The sequence below is a fragment of the Pezoporus occidentalis genome, unplaced genomic scaffold, assembly GCF_034315485.1.
Source record: "Pezoporus occidentalis ecotype Australia unplaced genomic scaffold, CSIRO_AGI_Poc_V1 ctg110, whole genome shotgun sequence".
Taxonomy (NCBI): domain Eukaryota; kingdom Metazoa; phylum Chordata; class Aves; order Psittaciformes; family Psittacidae; genus Pezoporus; species Pezoporus occidentalis.
The window spans coordinates 1,264,463-1,280,614 of NW_026912887.1; the positions used below are offsets into that span (position 1 = coordinate 1,264,463).

Consider the following 16,152-nt stretch of genomic DNA (forward strand, 5'->3'; position numbering starts at 1 on the left):
AGCTTATGTCTCCACAAGCAGGGGCATTGGGCACAGCATGCCATGAGATCTAACCAGAACACCGGGTTAGATGTGCAGGTCCAACCTTCTCCAACCATTCACTTATTTTCTACAGCTTCCCAAAGTTCCAGCTAGCCCTTAACACATGCATGAATGCTGAACAGGATCCCAGAGCTCAGTAGTGAAAGCACAGTCACATTCAGGGTAGCCTTGACTTATCCTGCCTCAGGCTCTGGTCTCCACATCCCACTTCCAACCCAGCACACCCTACTTAACCTACTTAAGTACATCATGGTGTACTATGGACCAGAATGTGTTCATCTATTTAGGTTCTTGAGATCAGCTTGGATGAGCCATGGGCTCATCCTGTGCTCTAGGAGCGCCCTGTGAGGCACAAGAGGACACCTCATTGAGTTTGTCATTTTATCAAACCTGATGGACCAACTTTTAAGCCTGAAAGCCTGGGTTGTTTTCCAACTGGACAAATCCCCCCTGTCCCAAAGATATGGGGTGGGGACATCCCCCTGCTTTTGGGCAGGCTACATCAGGAGCATTTGCTATGATCCTTCTGTATTTACCCAGTACTCACATCTGCAGTCCTTACCAAGGCAACTGCTCCCAAGTGAAGCCATCTCTCACCTGGGGACTGTGCAATCTGGGGACATCAAAGGGAAGATCTGTTCCAATATGGTCTCCCTTGTGCCATCCTGCAGATTTACTGGCTAAACCCGAGATACCAGCAGGAAACAGCAGGGACAACTCTTCTGCACCGCTTACCAAGGGTAGCGAATAAATCCTCCGCCCCCTCCTGTATTTTCTGGTTAATAACGGGGGGGTCAGAATAGAAAATAAATGAAGGGTCTGATTTTCCACAGCAGCAGCCAACAAGTATTTAATCCACAAGTGACTGAGCCGCAGAAACCTCCTGCTCTGAAAGGGTTTTCCATCTTTCAAATTTTTCTGTATCCCGGTAAAGCTCTTTCATTTCACACAGATTAAGAGTTAATTCAGGTCAAATAAGGATTAATTAGTCTGTGTAAACCAGCCCCAGACACTGATGCACTGGAGATCTATTTTAAATTAGTTGCTGTTCCTGTAAGGCTGTATCTTCCGATGGCAAGACCTCTGGTGTATTATAAATTTGCAATCAGGTACCCCACGGGATGTGAGATGAGGGAAAATGTCAGTCTTAACAGTGTTTAAATCCCTCCTGCCGCTGAACTGCAGCCTCTTTCAAATTAGGTCCTGTTGGCAAAATCAGATAAAGAGATGGAAATAAATGATGTGAACAAAGGTCATCAAAGAGTATCATTTAAATTGTTATTGACTGTGGGCACAAAAAAAAAGCACAGCATGAAAACATACTTAATAAGAGGAGATAATAGGACCACAGAGACAGGTTTCCTTGATTCAGAGGAAAAACATCAAGTAGTTTGTGTGTTTGTGGATGCTTTGCTACCTCACTCACAGGTAAGGCGAGATTAATACAGAATATATTTCACAGACTAAGCCAGATTGCTTTGATATGCCATATGTACTAACATCAGAGATGATTTATTCAGACATTATTGCAGGAGAAGGGACCAAACTTGTTGCTGAAGTGATTTTCAGGATAATCAAAACATTGAAGTGTGAGAAAAACTTTCAAGCCACGATGATCTCCAGGTCATGGAGTGCTAAGACATAATGAAAGAAATCCATATGACCTATATATTGCTCTTAAAGATTTGTCTAAAAGATTTAGGGAGCAAAGAAACCGCTTGGCCACATCCGTGTGAGCTGGCTTCACACACAGGTTGAAAAGGGGAATGGATTTAGACACTCTAGACCCAAGCGTCTTGAGCTAAGGCATACAGATTTGGAGAGTCTTGCCTTCTTTCAAGTCTCCTATGGGATTTAGGACTCTACATTCTGCCCCATAGGCAGTTCATGCCCATAGTAGAGCAGACACAGCAGCCGCACGACACAGGGTGTACAGTGGAGAGCTCATACATGGAGCTGGAAGATGATACCAGACAGCAGCGAACCAGCAGCACTCTCCTGCCAAAGCTGAATGCCTTGACCCGTACCAAACCAACACCTTTTTCCCCCTTCCCCCGTGTGTATTCCTAAATGACTTCCTATGCTGCTTTTAAACCCTTTGGAGACAAACTAGGAAAGCATTGCTTCAGGTTTCCCATGTGCAGATTTAATGCCGTTTTGACAGAGCTTGTGGGACTTTCCCTACTTAACTGAAAGAAGTGTCCAGTAGCACAGGTAAGGGTGATAAAAGGGACTCTAGCGCCCAGGTGAGTGTGCTAACAAAGCATAGGTTATGACTGCTTATTTTCTGCAATTCCTCATTCTTGCTTTAAACCGTCAGGAGAGCTCTGCTGTCCCAACAAGGAGCTACTAGCTCTTCCCAGGCCATGTGGTCAAGCAGGGGAAGGTTAGGTGTGCAGAGCCTTGCAGCTAATACAAGGGAGACAGGATGGTCCAAGGTTTCCCACAGCTCATTGCTCACTTGGGAAGCCATCACCAAAAACAGAGAGGCAGCAATTAAAGGATCCTTCAGCATAAAGTCCTGCTGGGAAGAATAGCTGACATACTAGTCTTGCTGTTAATGCATCACCGAAACCGCTCGGTGCTGGGGGTACAGCCCCTAGAAAAGACAGGAATAGTCATTCCAGCCAGGCATCTGTAATAATATTTCTCCAGACCTCTCTGCTCTTCCCCAGAGCAGACAAGGCATTCATTTCCACAGCTTGTCTGCGAATATGTGCATTTACCTTGGAAAGGGGCCCAACCTAGAGGAGAGACTGAGGGACTTCTGTGCTTTGGAGACCTAATCTGGGCACATGGAACTCCAGATCCACTCCAAATGCCTTTGCAGCATGGATGCACATTCAGTCCTGAGTGTGACCAAGGGAACTGGGGCCCATTTCTCCTGCTAAGAGAAGACTGTGGAAGAATCAGGATTTGAATAGTGCTTTTTTAAATGCCACAAAAACCAGAATGGCCATCATGAGACAGGCACACGTCTCCTCAAGTGGAGACAGTTTGATCCACCTCACCCCTATTGACACAGTGATATTTTTGCCCCCTTCATTATGCTTGACAGTGTTAACCTGAGGTTGCAGAGAGCTTGACCAGATGCACAGCACTCAAACTGCTGAGGAGCCAGGCTTGCAAGAAAGCTGTCATCTGAGCTCTGGAAGGCTTTGTCTTCCAGAGGATGTAGAAAGATGCTATTTTCTTTTTGTTTTACCTACAAAGACAATGGGCAAAGCATTTGGCTTTTCAAAGGCTAACGTGGATGATGACAAGAGTTGGTGACACAGGAACTTGTTATTCAGCAAGACTGCATGAAAACCTTTTTATCCTGAAAAATAATGAAGGCAGAGCATTGCTGCTCAATGCAGGATGAGACCCACCTGCCAGGCAGGAGCCATGAATGCCTCTCCCTGAACAGACTGCAGCCAAGATGAGCGCACTGGATTGGAAAAGCTGTTTCCTGAGCTTTTTGTGGCTAAACACCAGATTTTGCTTTAGGAGAGGCAGGATCTTATTCTGCCTCTGGCCACACAGACAAGCCTTTTTTTCCTGCCCTGAGATGCTCCCCCAGAAGCACAGGTGGATGAAGCCATGCATTTTATAGCCAGGTATGCTGAAGTAACCTAATGTCAGGAGGGACATAGATGCATGCATTGCTCAGGTATGAGCATGTGGTTTGGGGGCCACTTCTCATGCAGCAAGTCCTACCATCAAACAGAGCTCTCCAGAGAGGAGCGCTGGGGACCACAGCCATGTCCCATCTGAATTTAACCCACAGCAACCCCAAGCCAGCCCCTCATTCTCAAAACGAAGTGTTTCCTTTTCTGTCTGCATAGATTTTAATCTCTTCCGTGTGGGTCTCCCTCCTAAACATGCACACAGCTCTTGGCACAGCAGGCTGCCATGCAAGTGAGGACCTCCAGGCAACAGCATAACAAACAGCAGTAAAGACACCACCTGAAGTCTGAAAAAGAGCTGGCTTGAAAGAGAGGTTCAAAAGGAAATGTGAAGTTGTTTTCTTGCCCTTCAGGGCCGTGTCTACATGAGCCAATTTAATTCCTATTACTACAAGTATTAGTGCAGACAAAGCTCAGGTATCTCCATGGAGCCAAGTTTCATCCTTGAACTGGCTTTTCTTTTTCCATCCTTTAGCTCTAATGACCGAATCAGGCACTTACTGCAGAGGATACATCTTCCATGATAACCCCAGTCTCCTGGGGGTTTTAAAGCCCAAATTCCTGCCAAAATAAACTGTCTGTGGGTCCCCATATAGCAAGGCAGCAGGAAATGTTGACTCACGCTTGCACCGGCACTATGCCAATAATGCTGCGGGGGGCAGAGCTGGGGAGGGGACAGACTTCCAGATGCGGGTCTGAGCACTGCAAGAGGGAAATGAATGTCACAGCACACACAGTAAAGGGCAGAGGACTTTAAGCTGGTCTCATAGCTGTGATTCCCAGCAGTAACTATAAGAAAAGGGACCAAGCCACCCGCAGAACAGCTCTGCTGGGGACACTTGGATGCGACTTGGTCACATCAAAGCAAGAAGCACTCATGTGGCCATCTGCACCAGCAGATAAGGTCTGCGATCTGCATGGGGTGAGGGAGACGAGGCCATGGCTCTCCAGTCTTTTTCCCAGACTGCAGATCATAGGTCCTGCTGTAGACAGGTCAAATACCTTCTGTGCACAGAGGGCCATCACAGATTAGAGAGATCAACGCTCTCTAACGCTCTCTCCCTGAAGCATGGGGCAAACAGCTTAAAGTACTGACTGGGGGCTACTTAAGAGTCAGCAGGAAGCATTTGGCTCAGGGTCTGGATTCAGTTTAACCTGAGCCACAACTGTCCCCATCACTCACTTCCCAGCAGCTCCCCTGGGAGCCCATTGGAACAACTTGGGATTAGCCAAGTCCTCTCCACAGAGGGATACCTGCTGTATCAAGAGGCTCAGCAGCTCTGAGGTGTCAGCTACAAACTGGCTGCTTGCTGCTACACAGGAATTGGCCTCCTGGAGCCTCATAGGTCACCTCCAGGCTTTAAAAAACGTTTTTAACATCTTGCATCATGTCCTTCACATGAGGCGTTAAACCAGGCTTCCCAGAGGGCATCCAAGGAAGTTTAAGGCTGCCCAGCACTTCTTCAAAGGCAAAAAGGGATGCAGCAGCACTGGAGCTGAGTCAGGGGCACCACCTCACTCTCTCCATCCCCAACAAACTGTGCATGAACCGCTGCGGAGCACCATGGGAGGAACAACTCCCTCCTTTGTCCCTGAGCACGTCAGACTCACGGCACATCCTCAGAAGACACGGTCCTCATCTCACTCACAGGTTGTTTTGTCTTCCGTAGCATTGCACAGGGACATTTGAGCAACACAAGTCTCCCTTAGCTGAGCACTACTGTGCCAGGATAAAGGCTATCTGAATAAGCCAGGTATTTCCACTGCAGGAGATGCGATTTCATTCCCGAGGAAACACGCTGAATCTGTGAGCAATGGGTATTATTCAAGCACTCAAAACCGACCCCCCCCAAAGCAAAAGGAAGACTGTAGGTGCCATTCATTCAGCAGGCATTAGAACCTGCCCCTCCTCCACTGCCTGGCTGCATGGAGCCAGAGCAAATAGCAGCAATAACACAATGCTGTAAGCCCTGGAAGAAAGCAGACATCTGTTGCCCATCAGATATGACACCTTGGTGACCAGGCAGCTCAGTAAGTATGAAAGTGATTACTTATACCTTGACAGCATGGCCACAGCACATAAATGGGAAGCTTTGTACAGCAGACACGCAAGGAAAGACCTACGAACAGCAGGACAAGTCACCATTTCAGCTGTGAGAATATGTCCAGGTTGCTCCTGTTGTTGCTGTGAGACACTCATTGCAAAACAGCTGTGGGTTGATGAAGAGCATATGGACCATCTTGGGTAGCCTTGATTTCACCTGGGTGCCATTAATCAGCATCTGTTGCAGTGCTGGGGGCATCCCAGCCTCCCACCCCTGACAGGAACTGCACACAACATCACTGGAGATGGTTGTAGCTTCGGCATCAAATCACTAACACCAAGACAAACATTATGTTGCCCTGCCCAACTACCTACTAGTTTGACCCATCTTCAAGAGCATAGTTAACCCTTTCCTTCCCCCATTCACCTCTCATTTCCAGTCTTTGGGCACTATAAATACTTTTGGATCACAGGTCGACTGAAATAAACACTTGCTGGAAATTGAAAGTCTTCCAGAAAAAAAACAAACCCTGGACTAAAAGCCTGATCCAGCAACATCTACATTCTTCTGCAAAAAGCCTGGTCTACCTTAAACAAAGGCTCAAATCCCTCTGAAATCAGGCTGGAATGATGCACAAGTAAGACGAGTTTCACATCTCATTTGTCTTCTCCCAGTCTCCTTTCAGGAGGAGACAGATGTAAAACAACCCCTGTAATTCCAGCCAAGCCCTTGCTCTTTTGCAGGCCCAGCAGCAGGGATTTAAACCATCCCTGTGCCCTTCAGAAAGGGAGCCTTTGACCATCACCTTCTGACAGATGGCATCACTCTCACAACCAATTCTGCCCTTGCTGAGGCTGGACCACAAAGGCAAGGTGTAGAGGGAAATCTCCAGTCCCAGATCCCTTTTCTTGGTGTCAGCTCAGAGCCAGCAAATGAAATGCAGAGGACACAAGGAGATGTGTACTACAGAGATACACATGCGGAAATCCAGCTTGTGGTCCAGCAAAGCCTGAATTATGGGTTGCTGACATGACCCCTGGATCACACAATATTGATGCTCAAGCATTTATAAAGAACTGAGATAACAGAAGCTTTTCCCCACCCTTTTATAGCTAAGTTCCTCAACCTCCAGGTTCTGTCTTCATCCTACATTCTCATCATCCTACCCCAATCCATGCAAATCTTCACCTGTGTTTCTCCAGGTCCTTCTCCAACTAATTGCCTATAAAGATTCAAATCATGAACTGCAACTTAAAGCTCTTCACAGGCATTAGGGGAGCATTAAATGGGAAATTCTAAAACTAAATTATATAGCTTCCCACTGCAAATTTTTTTTTTAAATAAATATCTGCTTTTAATCAAAAGGGAAAACAGAAAAGCCCTGCAGCTGACTACGAGTTCCTTCCTACCTACCACATACACAGACACTGCCCATCTCCTCACTGGGAATAGAGCAACAGAACAGGAACTGGTGCCTTTACACCAATGGGCTCCAGCAGAGGATCTGGCCCAGCTGATGCCTGCACAAGCTCGAAAAGTCTCTGCAGAAGATCCCCCTTCTCTCCCCTTGCAGGCAGCTCAGGTTCCTGTCGAGCATCTCACACCTCTCTGCCAGGAACATGTGATTTATTTGGCAGCTGGGCTTTCCCTCCCAGGGAGCTTCCTAATAGATCTGTGAAAGCAAAGGTTACGTGGAGGCAGCTCCAAGGATGAAGTCATTGGCTTTGCTCTGAGACCAAGAGATTTTAGCCAAGCCTGATGGTTTCAATAAAGCAAAGCTCGTGAGCTTGCCGTTTGCCCAAACAGGATGAGCTTTCCTGCTGCAGCGCCAGGTGAGGATTTGAATGGAAGACAGCAGCCCCTGCACAGCCTGACAGGGTGACAATGAACTGCCATGTAGTGACAAGCGAGGCACTTTCCCTAAGCCGCCTGCAATTGTGTGTCAGGTCTTGATTACTCTGGGGATTTAAGACGCCAAAGCAGCACTAAACCTTCCTGCAGGCAGCTCAGTCCCTCTCCTGCCCAAACCCTGGCACTCAGCATCACCAGCAGCAGCCCCGCTCACCTGCACTAGAGGCTAGCACAAGGGTGGCACAACATCAAGTGGGTCATGGAGTTACCCCTCTCTCTGCATCCATCTCACCAGCACTCAGCTGCAGCACTCATGCTTTGAACATGTGGCCTTAGAGAAAAACACACTCCAGAATAGTCACTATCAGTCAAGCTTACTGATTGCCTGTCATTACAGTGGTTCATAGACAGAGACTGATAAGAGATGAATATAATCACACAAGAGTTATGCTAAAGAAAAAAGCATATAGAATACACTGCCATTTAACGGATATATGTGTAGATGAGAACAGCAGTGTACATAAAGTAATGCAGTATGTTGTCTTTTTGACCTTCTCGCCAACTCGCTGCCTGCTAATCCATCTCCCAAAACCCAATCTTTCAAACCATCTCCAGCAGAACCTACTGGAGCATAGGGCAAAAAAATCCCAACGTAGAACATTCCTCAGAATGTCTCAGAAAAAGACACAATCATAGCCAGAACTACACTGGCTTGAGGGTTCTCAAAGGCAATTTTCAAGCCAGGTCTTTTTTCATCTTCATTGAGCATTTGCTTTTAATTTTGGAAGGTTCTGAGCAAGCACACTTTACAGTCTCTGTATATAATCACATGCTGATCGAGTAACTGAGGCCAGAGCCACAGCCCAGTGAAGTTTGTGTGACTATTTCCAGCAAGCTCAAGCAGAGATCAGAATCGCAGACCTGATTAAATAGTTAAAACCCCAATCTCATAAATGTTTTTGTGAATGGAAGTGGCTGCCTGTGACTCACGAGCACTGGGAAAACCACAGGGCATTTGGGAAAAGTTTGCAATTCCCAAAAGCTGCATGCAAGACGGCACAAATCAGGGTTCCCCCCAAATCTTACAGCCTGTTACCCATTGCGTCCTAACTTAAAGGAACATGGAAGTGAGAGTGATACTGTAGGACTCCAGTGACCAGCCACAGACTGGGTAAAACTGAATTGCAACCACCAAACGCTCACAGAGGACTTGTCACACCCAACCCAGCAATAGCAGCTTCCCAGCCAGTGCCTGAAGAATAGTGACAACTCAACCCCCTGAGTCAGAAGTGGTTCCTGAACAACCCAGAGGCAGAAACTGCACAGGAGCTCATTCCACCAGCTGCACCAATACCCAGACCCCTAAAGGTCCATAATTTGCTGCTGCATTTATAAACCTCAGGGTCACCCATCCCAGGGCACAAGGATGCCCTTCACACCTTCCAATTTCTGTCACATGGTCTCCACAGAAGTAACAAATGCCCCAGTCTTCACCAGTTTGGAAGGTGGGAAAACCTTTAATATGATGTATGCATGCAGGGAAGGGGCATGAGTATCTACAGGATATAGGATTGGCTCCCAGCCAGTCAAAAACCAGAAGAAAATCAGTATTTATGAGAGCCATGATTTAATTTCAACCCAAAAGCTGCAGAACAAAGGATCCTTTCAAAGGGAAGGCACCAAGCCTGAAAAAGGCCAGATCAGAATTTCTCCACCAGAGACACCTAAGTTTTGATCATATTCAGTACAACCGGTCCTTTAGATGACCCCATAACATGGATTGTAGGTCTGTGCTGTCTGAGCCTCCAAGAGGCTCTCCAAGCTATCTCAGCTGTGCTCCAGCACTCAGTTACAGAGCCTGAAGTATACTGCAGCTTCTGACAATGATCTTTAGAAGACACATGAGTATTTGTTCTACAACTCTCTCATTCCTGAGGGTACTTACTGAGCTCTAAGAGGCATTATAAGGAGCACTCAGTAACAAACCTGAAAACCAGCACTGCATTATGCCTGTAAAGCATGCCTCAGTTTCCCTGCCTGCAACAGCAGTGCTGCAACACAGACAACAAATACCTGCAATAATTACTGTGCCTGGAGCGATGTTTTTCACCTGTTACACTCAAAGACAGACCATAACCATCAAATCCAGTTCATTCATCAGGAAACAATCCCGTATTTCACATACAAAAACAGGTTTCTAGAAGCTCCTCATAACCCAAGCAGGTCACTGCTCCCCTGCAAGGACACACCACATCACAGAGTGGAGGGGACACCTCCTAAGGTAGCTAACACCTGGAAGCCCTTCATAAAATGCCCTGTAGAAGCACAAACTGCAGAGAAGCCTGTGTTCCCTGGGTGTGCTACAACAGCAAGAAACAAGTTTAGGGAAGCACAAAGAGACAGAAACCTGCTCAGGCATTACCTTGGCTTGCATGTGCTGTCCTAAGAGAGAGCATCCATCTTCCGCAGGTTCCCCACCATGCAGCTCTAGAGATGGTGTGGCTCTACTCCCAGCTCTAGTAGCTCTGAGCCTCTCATGAAAGCAGGCCAAACTGCTACAGCCCCTATTTAAGCAGTCTGCCCCACATCCAGCTGTGCTGCTTTGTGTGTGATTACAACACAGCTGGCTCCAGGCATTGCTAATGCTGCTCCATGGGAATCTTTGCTTTGACGCTCACCAGTAAACCAGAGAGAGTTAAAAAGGGGGAATGAGAGGCTGGAATTTTAAGTTAGATCGAGTTGAACAAGTGTCAGACAAGCTTAGGGACAAGGTGGATTAACCCCTGCCCGGCCCCGCAGCAATTCCCACTGGGCTTCATGGGGCAGCTGGCTGCAGTGACTTGCCTTGGGTTACACAGGCAGGCAGAACCTTTAATAAATGTATTAATACGGATTTAGTCTCAATTAAATCAAACCAAGCTATTTCAAAGAGGAATAAGGGCCTGGTTCCCTGCAAATGGAACTAATTGGTTTAAATCTCACACCCTCAGTCTAGCAGGTGCAGCAGCATCTAGAAAATGCCAGTTTCCATCAGAAAGGTGAGATCTTTTCTTTCCAACCTGGTTGGTAGAGCTGGGGGAAGCAGACAAGTGTCTGGGGACAAAAGCTGTTCTGTTGTGCCCCAAATCTGAACCAGCAGCAGTTTCCATATTCTATGCTCTTGGGACTTGCTGGCAACACTAACAAGGGTTGCACAGAAATTATGGGGAGTAATAAATAGTTCGCATGCCACATGCCTTAGAAAGTGGACAGAGTTTCATTTGGAGTGAGATGTTTCTTTGGACAAATGGAATTATCGATACAATACACGAGTTCCTTGGTTTTTAAAATATTCTCCCCAAACTTCTGGAAGAGAATGGAATAGAAAACGTTTCTGTCATGTCAGTAATTCTGGTTTTCCTGAGCACTTGAGTCTGTTCTCTCGTAAAACCTAATGACTGTTTGCTTGGTTTAATTTAACAATGAAGACTTCCAGCTTTGGGCTGGAGACACTAAACCTTGACGAGCGCTTACCCACCATGGGTTGGATGAGTTCTAAACAAAACCTGAAGCAGCAAACTCAGCTTTGATCCTTTTGACCTCTGCTCTTGATCCCTTCCTACCTCAGGGTTTTGTGGCAGGAGCTTTTTAGCTCCTGAGAGGTGCAAATACTCCTCTTAGGTGGTATTTCAGTACCGTTGGTTATCATATTTGCTTTGAAATACCTGTAATGAGTGGCTGTTCATCTCCCAAGCCCAACACTCCCTGGTGCTCACACAGACCTCTTTGAAGTGTTGCTTTTGCCACATTCTGCTTCCTTTTCTTTAAACTGTGTAAAGCCCCCAGGAACAGAGCAAAGATCCATTATTTATCTGTGAGGGAATCCAGGCTTTCATAGAAAATACTGTATGAGGCTGAAAAAAACCCCATCTTCCGAGTTATCCTGGTCTATAAAATAAAATGATCTGTAAACTTTAGACTCCATACCTAAACAGGGTTTGGGTGAATTGAACCCTTTCTGTCCAGTGGGTTTTGTGGCCGTTGTAAGAGCCTGCAGGAGAGCTTGTCCACACCATCCCATTCGTGACTGCTGGGGTTAGGTTTGGTTCTTCATTACAGGGCACTAGTCAGTCTTTGGAGAGTGCTCTGTTTCTAATAAGGCACACCAGAGAGCTCATGCACTTGCCCGAGAGTGGCCTGGTACAGGCAGTGGGGATGGTGGTGCAGGGAGATGCTGAGATCTCAGAACCAGCAGGGCTCAGGGGAGGGTGGAACATCAGCAGCTGGGGCAGGACGAGGGCTCAAGTTGGGGCTGGGGGTCCAAACCTTTCTGGCCTCCTGTCTCCATCAGCACCCTGATGAACAAAAGAAGGCTCTGGGAAGACCTTAGAGCAGTTCCAGTGCCTAAAGAGTCTACAAGAAACCTGGAGAGGGGCTTTGGACAAGGGCCTGCAGGGACAGGACAAGGGAGAATGGCTTTAACCTGCTAGGGGGGAGACTGAGATGAGCTCTTAGGCAGAAGCTCTTCCCTGTGAGGGTGCTGAGGCGCTGGCACAGGGTGCCCAGAGAAGCTGTGGCTGCCCCATCCCTGGCAGTGTTCAAGGGCAGGTTGGACACAGGGGCTTGGAGCAAGCTGCTCTAGTGGAAGGTGTCCCTGTCCGTGGCAGGGGTTGGAACTGGGTGAACTTTAAGGACCCTTCCAGCACAAACCAGGCTGGGATTCTATGATCCTGAGAACAAGCCTGGAGCTTTTCTCCCTGCACACATCACTTGATCACAGAAAAACATTCATTGCCATATTATGACTGACTACGTTGAAACCAGAGTTTCAGCAATGTTTGAGCTATAACCTACCCACTATAACCTCCAGCTGCCTCCTTGATTTTTACCAGTGCCTCACTTAAATCTGCGGGATGGGTGTAAAAAAGAGCTACCCATTTTCACAGCATCGGCTGCCCAGTGTACACTGACACTGCTCTACTGATTCTAGCAGGGCTCCACTTGTTTGCATCAGCTGAGGCGCTGACCTCGGGTAGCAGGCAACAGCCTGCATTTACCAGGTGAGTGCATCTCGTTTTGGCAAGCAACCGCCACACACCAGTTAACAGCCTTTTCTATGCATAGCCTGGTGCTGACTGCAATCATCAGAGGAGATAATGTCATACATTAGGGCCTGAACCTCACTGTGACACCTTTATGCAGTTAAAAAGCCTGTTCTATATATACAACCAGATAAAAAATGCATATTGTAAAGCAATGAGGGGGGCTAATCTCATTACAACCTCTTCAAAATGCAGTGTGAGAGCAATAAAAAGGAGAGACAATAATTCTGTGGATGCTGATTTCTATGCAGTGAAAGGGCACTATCAGAGAAGCACATTATGGGCAGGACATCAGCTGAACTGCTCTCACATCCTCCCTGTTTGGCTCTGCAATTTCCTTCTCTATGACACTCATTCCAGAGGACACTGTGGGACAGATACAGGGTCTGTATCTGGTACAGGGTGGCAAAATGTTTGTGATGGAGTAGCTGTGTACACCAACACATTCACTTGATGTTATGGAGTGCAGCAGAGCAGATAAAACCATTAGATACTTAAAAATTAGTTAGTGCTAGGATGCAATGGTTTGGGCATTTGTAATGCTGCTTTAAATTGGATCAATATTTTCCAGTTCAGTTTACTGGAGGCTTTTAACCCTGCTATTGCACTGGAGCTCCACGCTCTGAGCAGCAGGTATGGAGCAGACGCAGGAAGGATTTCTGCTGGGATATGACCAGTTGTGCTTCAGGAAGTGCGTCAGCTCCTGCAGACTCGCTAGGCACCATCTCTTTTGTTCAAGAGAGCTTAATTGTCATCCAGGACATCTGGGACAACCTCTCAGGGGCTTGTGTTGACAGAACATTAACTGACACACAAAAGCTCTGGGATCTCATGACATGATCCATCACTGAGTAAAGACAAGTTACCTGTATCACATAGGATGAATTCATCGAGGAGCCAAATCATTAGCATATAAAGGTCATCTACTTGTCTGTCATTATCACGTGAGGCAGATAGTCTATAATGTGTGCAGGAGCTCCCCATGGAGCAGCAATCAGCCCCTCACTACACTATTTCATTGTCCTTTTTAATGCTGGTGAAGAGCTTTCTCATTGAAATCTGCAGCTCTAAACACCTGAAAGGAAATCTTGGCTTCTTCTGTCTTCTGTATAGGAGCATGAATACCCTGGGATAAAACATGTTCCTCGCATGAGTATTACTGATCTCAACTAGACACAGTCAAACCCAAGGGTTTGAAACGTACTCTACATTGCTTGTGGTGGAGTAAGATTTCCATTTTAAATAGAAGCCTGCAACTGAAACAAAAACTCACTGTATTTTCCTCCCTGGTTACACCAAGAGCCATGACATGTAGTTCAACCATGTAGATGTCTACCAACAAATGCCAGTACTCTGATTCCTCTGGCTGTATCTCCCAGAAGGTCAGGTAAACCTTGCCAAGCAAGCACAAGCTGGACTATTCTTTTCACCTCATCAGCCCACTGCTGAGTCTGCAAATAGCATCAAGGAAATACCCCAGAAGGATCATGGTTTTGAACTGGACAAAAAAATCAATCATTTTGCTCCATTAATGGTGAGTGCATGGTTTATGTCATTCCATTGTGAGCTTGGATATAATCCCATTGGGCACTTGAAAAATACAAAACCAGCCCAGCTATCAATGGTATTTTATTGTGACTTGGGTTTTTCAGGTTTTCTACTCTTTTCCATAGTGCCTGAATTCCAGCGCTGCTCGAAACACGAGCTGCTGTCACCTCCTTCACCATGTGCTTCTCTCTAGGGTGGTCCCTGGTTTGTGGTCCAGAACACCTCTGTCCATTGAGTCACTCTGTATATTGAGTCTGTAGCTGCCTCTTTACAGCTGAGAGCAGAAAATCAGTGGTAAACTGTATGTGGACAAGTAAGTCCTGAGTATGTCCTTGAAACGCTGTCTTGGGTAGCGCTGCTACTCCCTGCACACCACTTCACTGCGCATGGGCTGCTTGGGCTTTCATGCATCACTCACGTGAACGATGGAGCGATCACACGATAATAAAGTTGCATTCTTCAGCTGGTCTGAGGGTCAGGTTGAAAACTTGACCCTAAACATCAGTGATGCATGTCTATAGTGGCAGTATTTCACAGACCTTGGAGGCTTTATAGTGCTTCCTCTCAGAGGTAAACCATCCTGCCTGCCTTTGTGATAACCTTGCCAGCAAACAGATCTATAGCACCTCATATTATTTCATTTCAGAGGTTCCCATTCACAAAAGAGGCACTGAAAATCCATAACAATTGAAATATAGCAGGATTTGAACCAAGGTCACACTAGCTTGAGAGATGACCTGCCGTGTTCAACATTAACCTCACCCAATGCATGTGCTGCTTGGTTTACAAGTGATGCTCTGATCCCCTGATCTTCAGAGTAACACAAAGACAAATGCTTGCAGGAAAGGGTGGAAGGGGGGATAGGAAGGGCTGAAGGAAGCTGTATGATCATTTCATGTATCGTTATGCATAAAACAGGACAGCAAACATCACTCTGAAACTCCTCTGGTGAGACCATAGGTATCTCTCCGAACTCAGTTTACCTCTGAGAAGAGTCAGGACAAAATCCAGGAGAAAACCCATTCTATTGACCTCAATAAGGCCAAATTTCCAAGGTGCTTTGGGTTAGAACAAAGAAAAATCTATGTTATTCTGTGTTACAAGCGTGACTGCATCCCTGCCGCCTGCCCAGTTGGTTGTGTGAGCTCCATTAATATGCTATTGGTGTTGTATGACAGAAAAGGTGACCTATTGCTTTACCTGTTAATAGATCTTTTACCCAGGAATGTTTCTATAACCCAGCTAAAATGGTACCCAGGTTTCTCTGTCCAGACTTGCACCAGTTGACCTCGGAGTGTTACTTTTCAAAGGGGTTTGCAAATGTACTGCAGAACAGCTCCATGTCGGACTTGCACCAGTTCTGTCCTAATTGACATCGACTCAAATACATACTCTGATGCTGGGGGAGGCTACAGACCAGGCTGGCTCTGTGCAGGGAGACTCGTTCCAGTTTTGCTGTGGTCAAGTTGCTGGTTAAAAGACAGAGGGGTTTGTAAGATGCACAAAGGCAGCACAGAGGGATGCGGGAGGGACTGTGAGGCATCGGCTGGAGATACCCCTGTTTAAGGGGAATGAGGGCGATTGCGTTCCATGGTGTATTAGATGGCTTCAAAGGACAAAGCTAACACTGCTTGCAAGTGTTTTAGAATGCAAGGTCATCAAAATGGAAATGTTCTGCAGGAATGTGTCCACTTTGACAAGGGGAAGTCTGAAATTAAAACCTTGGTGGCAGCAAACCCTTCCAGCCTGACATCACTGCACCAGAGCACTCGGAGTCCAAATTATTTGTTGGCTTCACAACCAGAGCATGTTATTTTTACCACTGAAGGCAATGTGCAGCCCTTCAGACCCCTTATAACAGCAGCTCTGATAGACATCATCCCCTTTCTAATGCACTCTGGCAGCAAAATTTAGAAA

At 46.6% G+C, this 16,152-nt stretch overlaps 1 long non-coding RNA gene across 2 annotated transcripts in view; it reads right to left on the minus strand.

The window, feature by feature from the left end:
* Positions 1 to 767: 767 nt before the first annotated feature.
* Positions 768 to 16,152, minus strand: part of LOC134170538 (uncharacterized) — a 32,500-nt gene continuing 17,115 nt past the window's right edge. The window contains exon 4 of one of the 2 annotated variants that reach the window (XR_009967301.1): positions 768 to 1,245. This is a non-coding gene — a long non-coding RNA (uncharacterized LOC134170538). Of the gene's footprint in view, positions 1,246 to 12,855; positions 15,705 to 16,152 lie in introns of those variants that run through there. The other variant, XR_009967297.1, reaches the window with a different exon arrangement.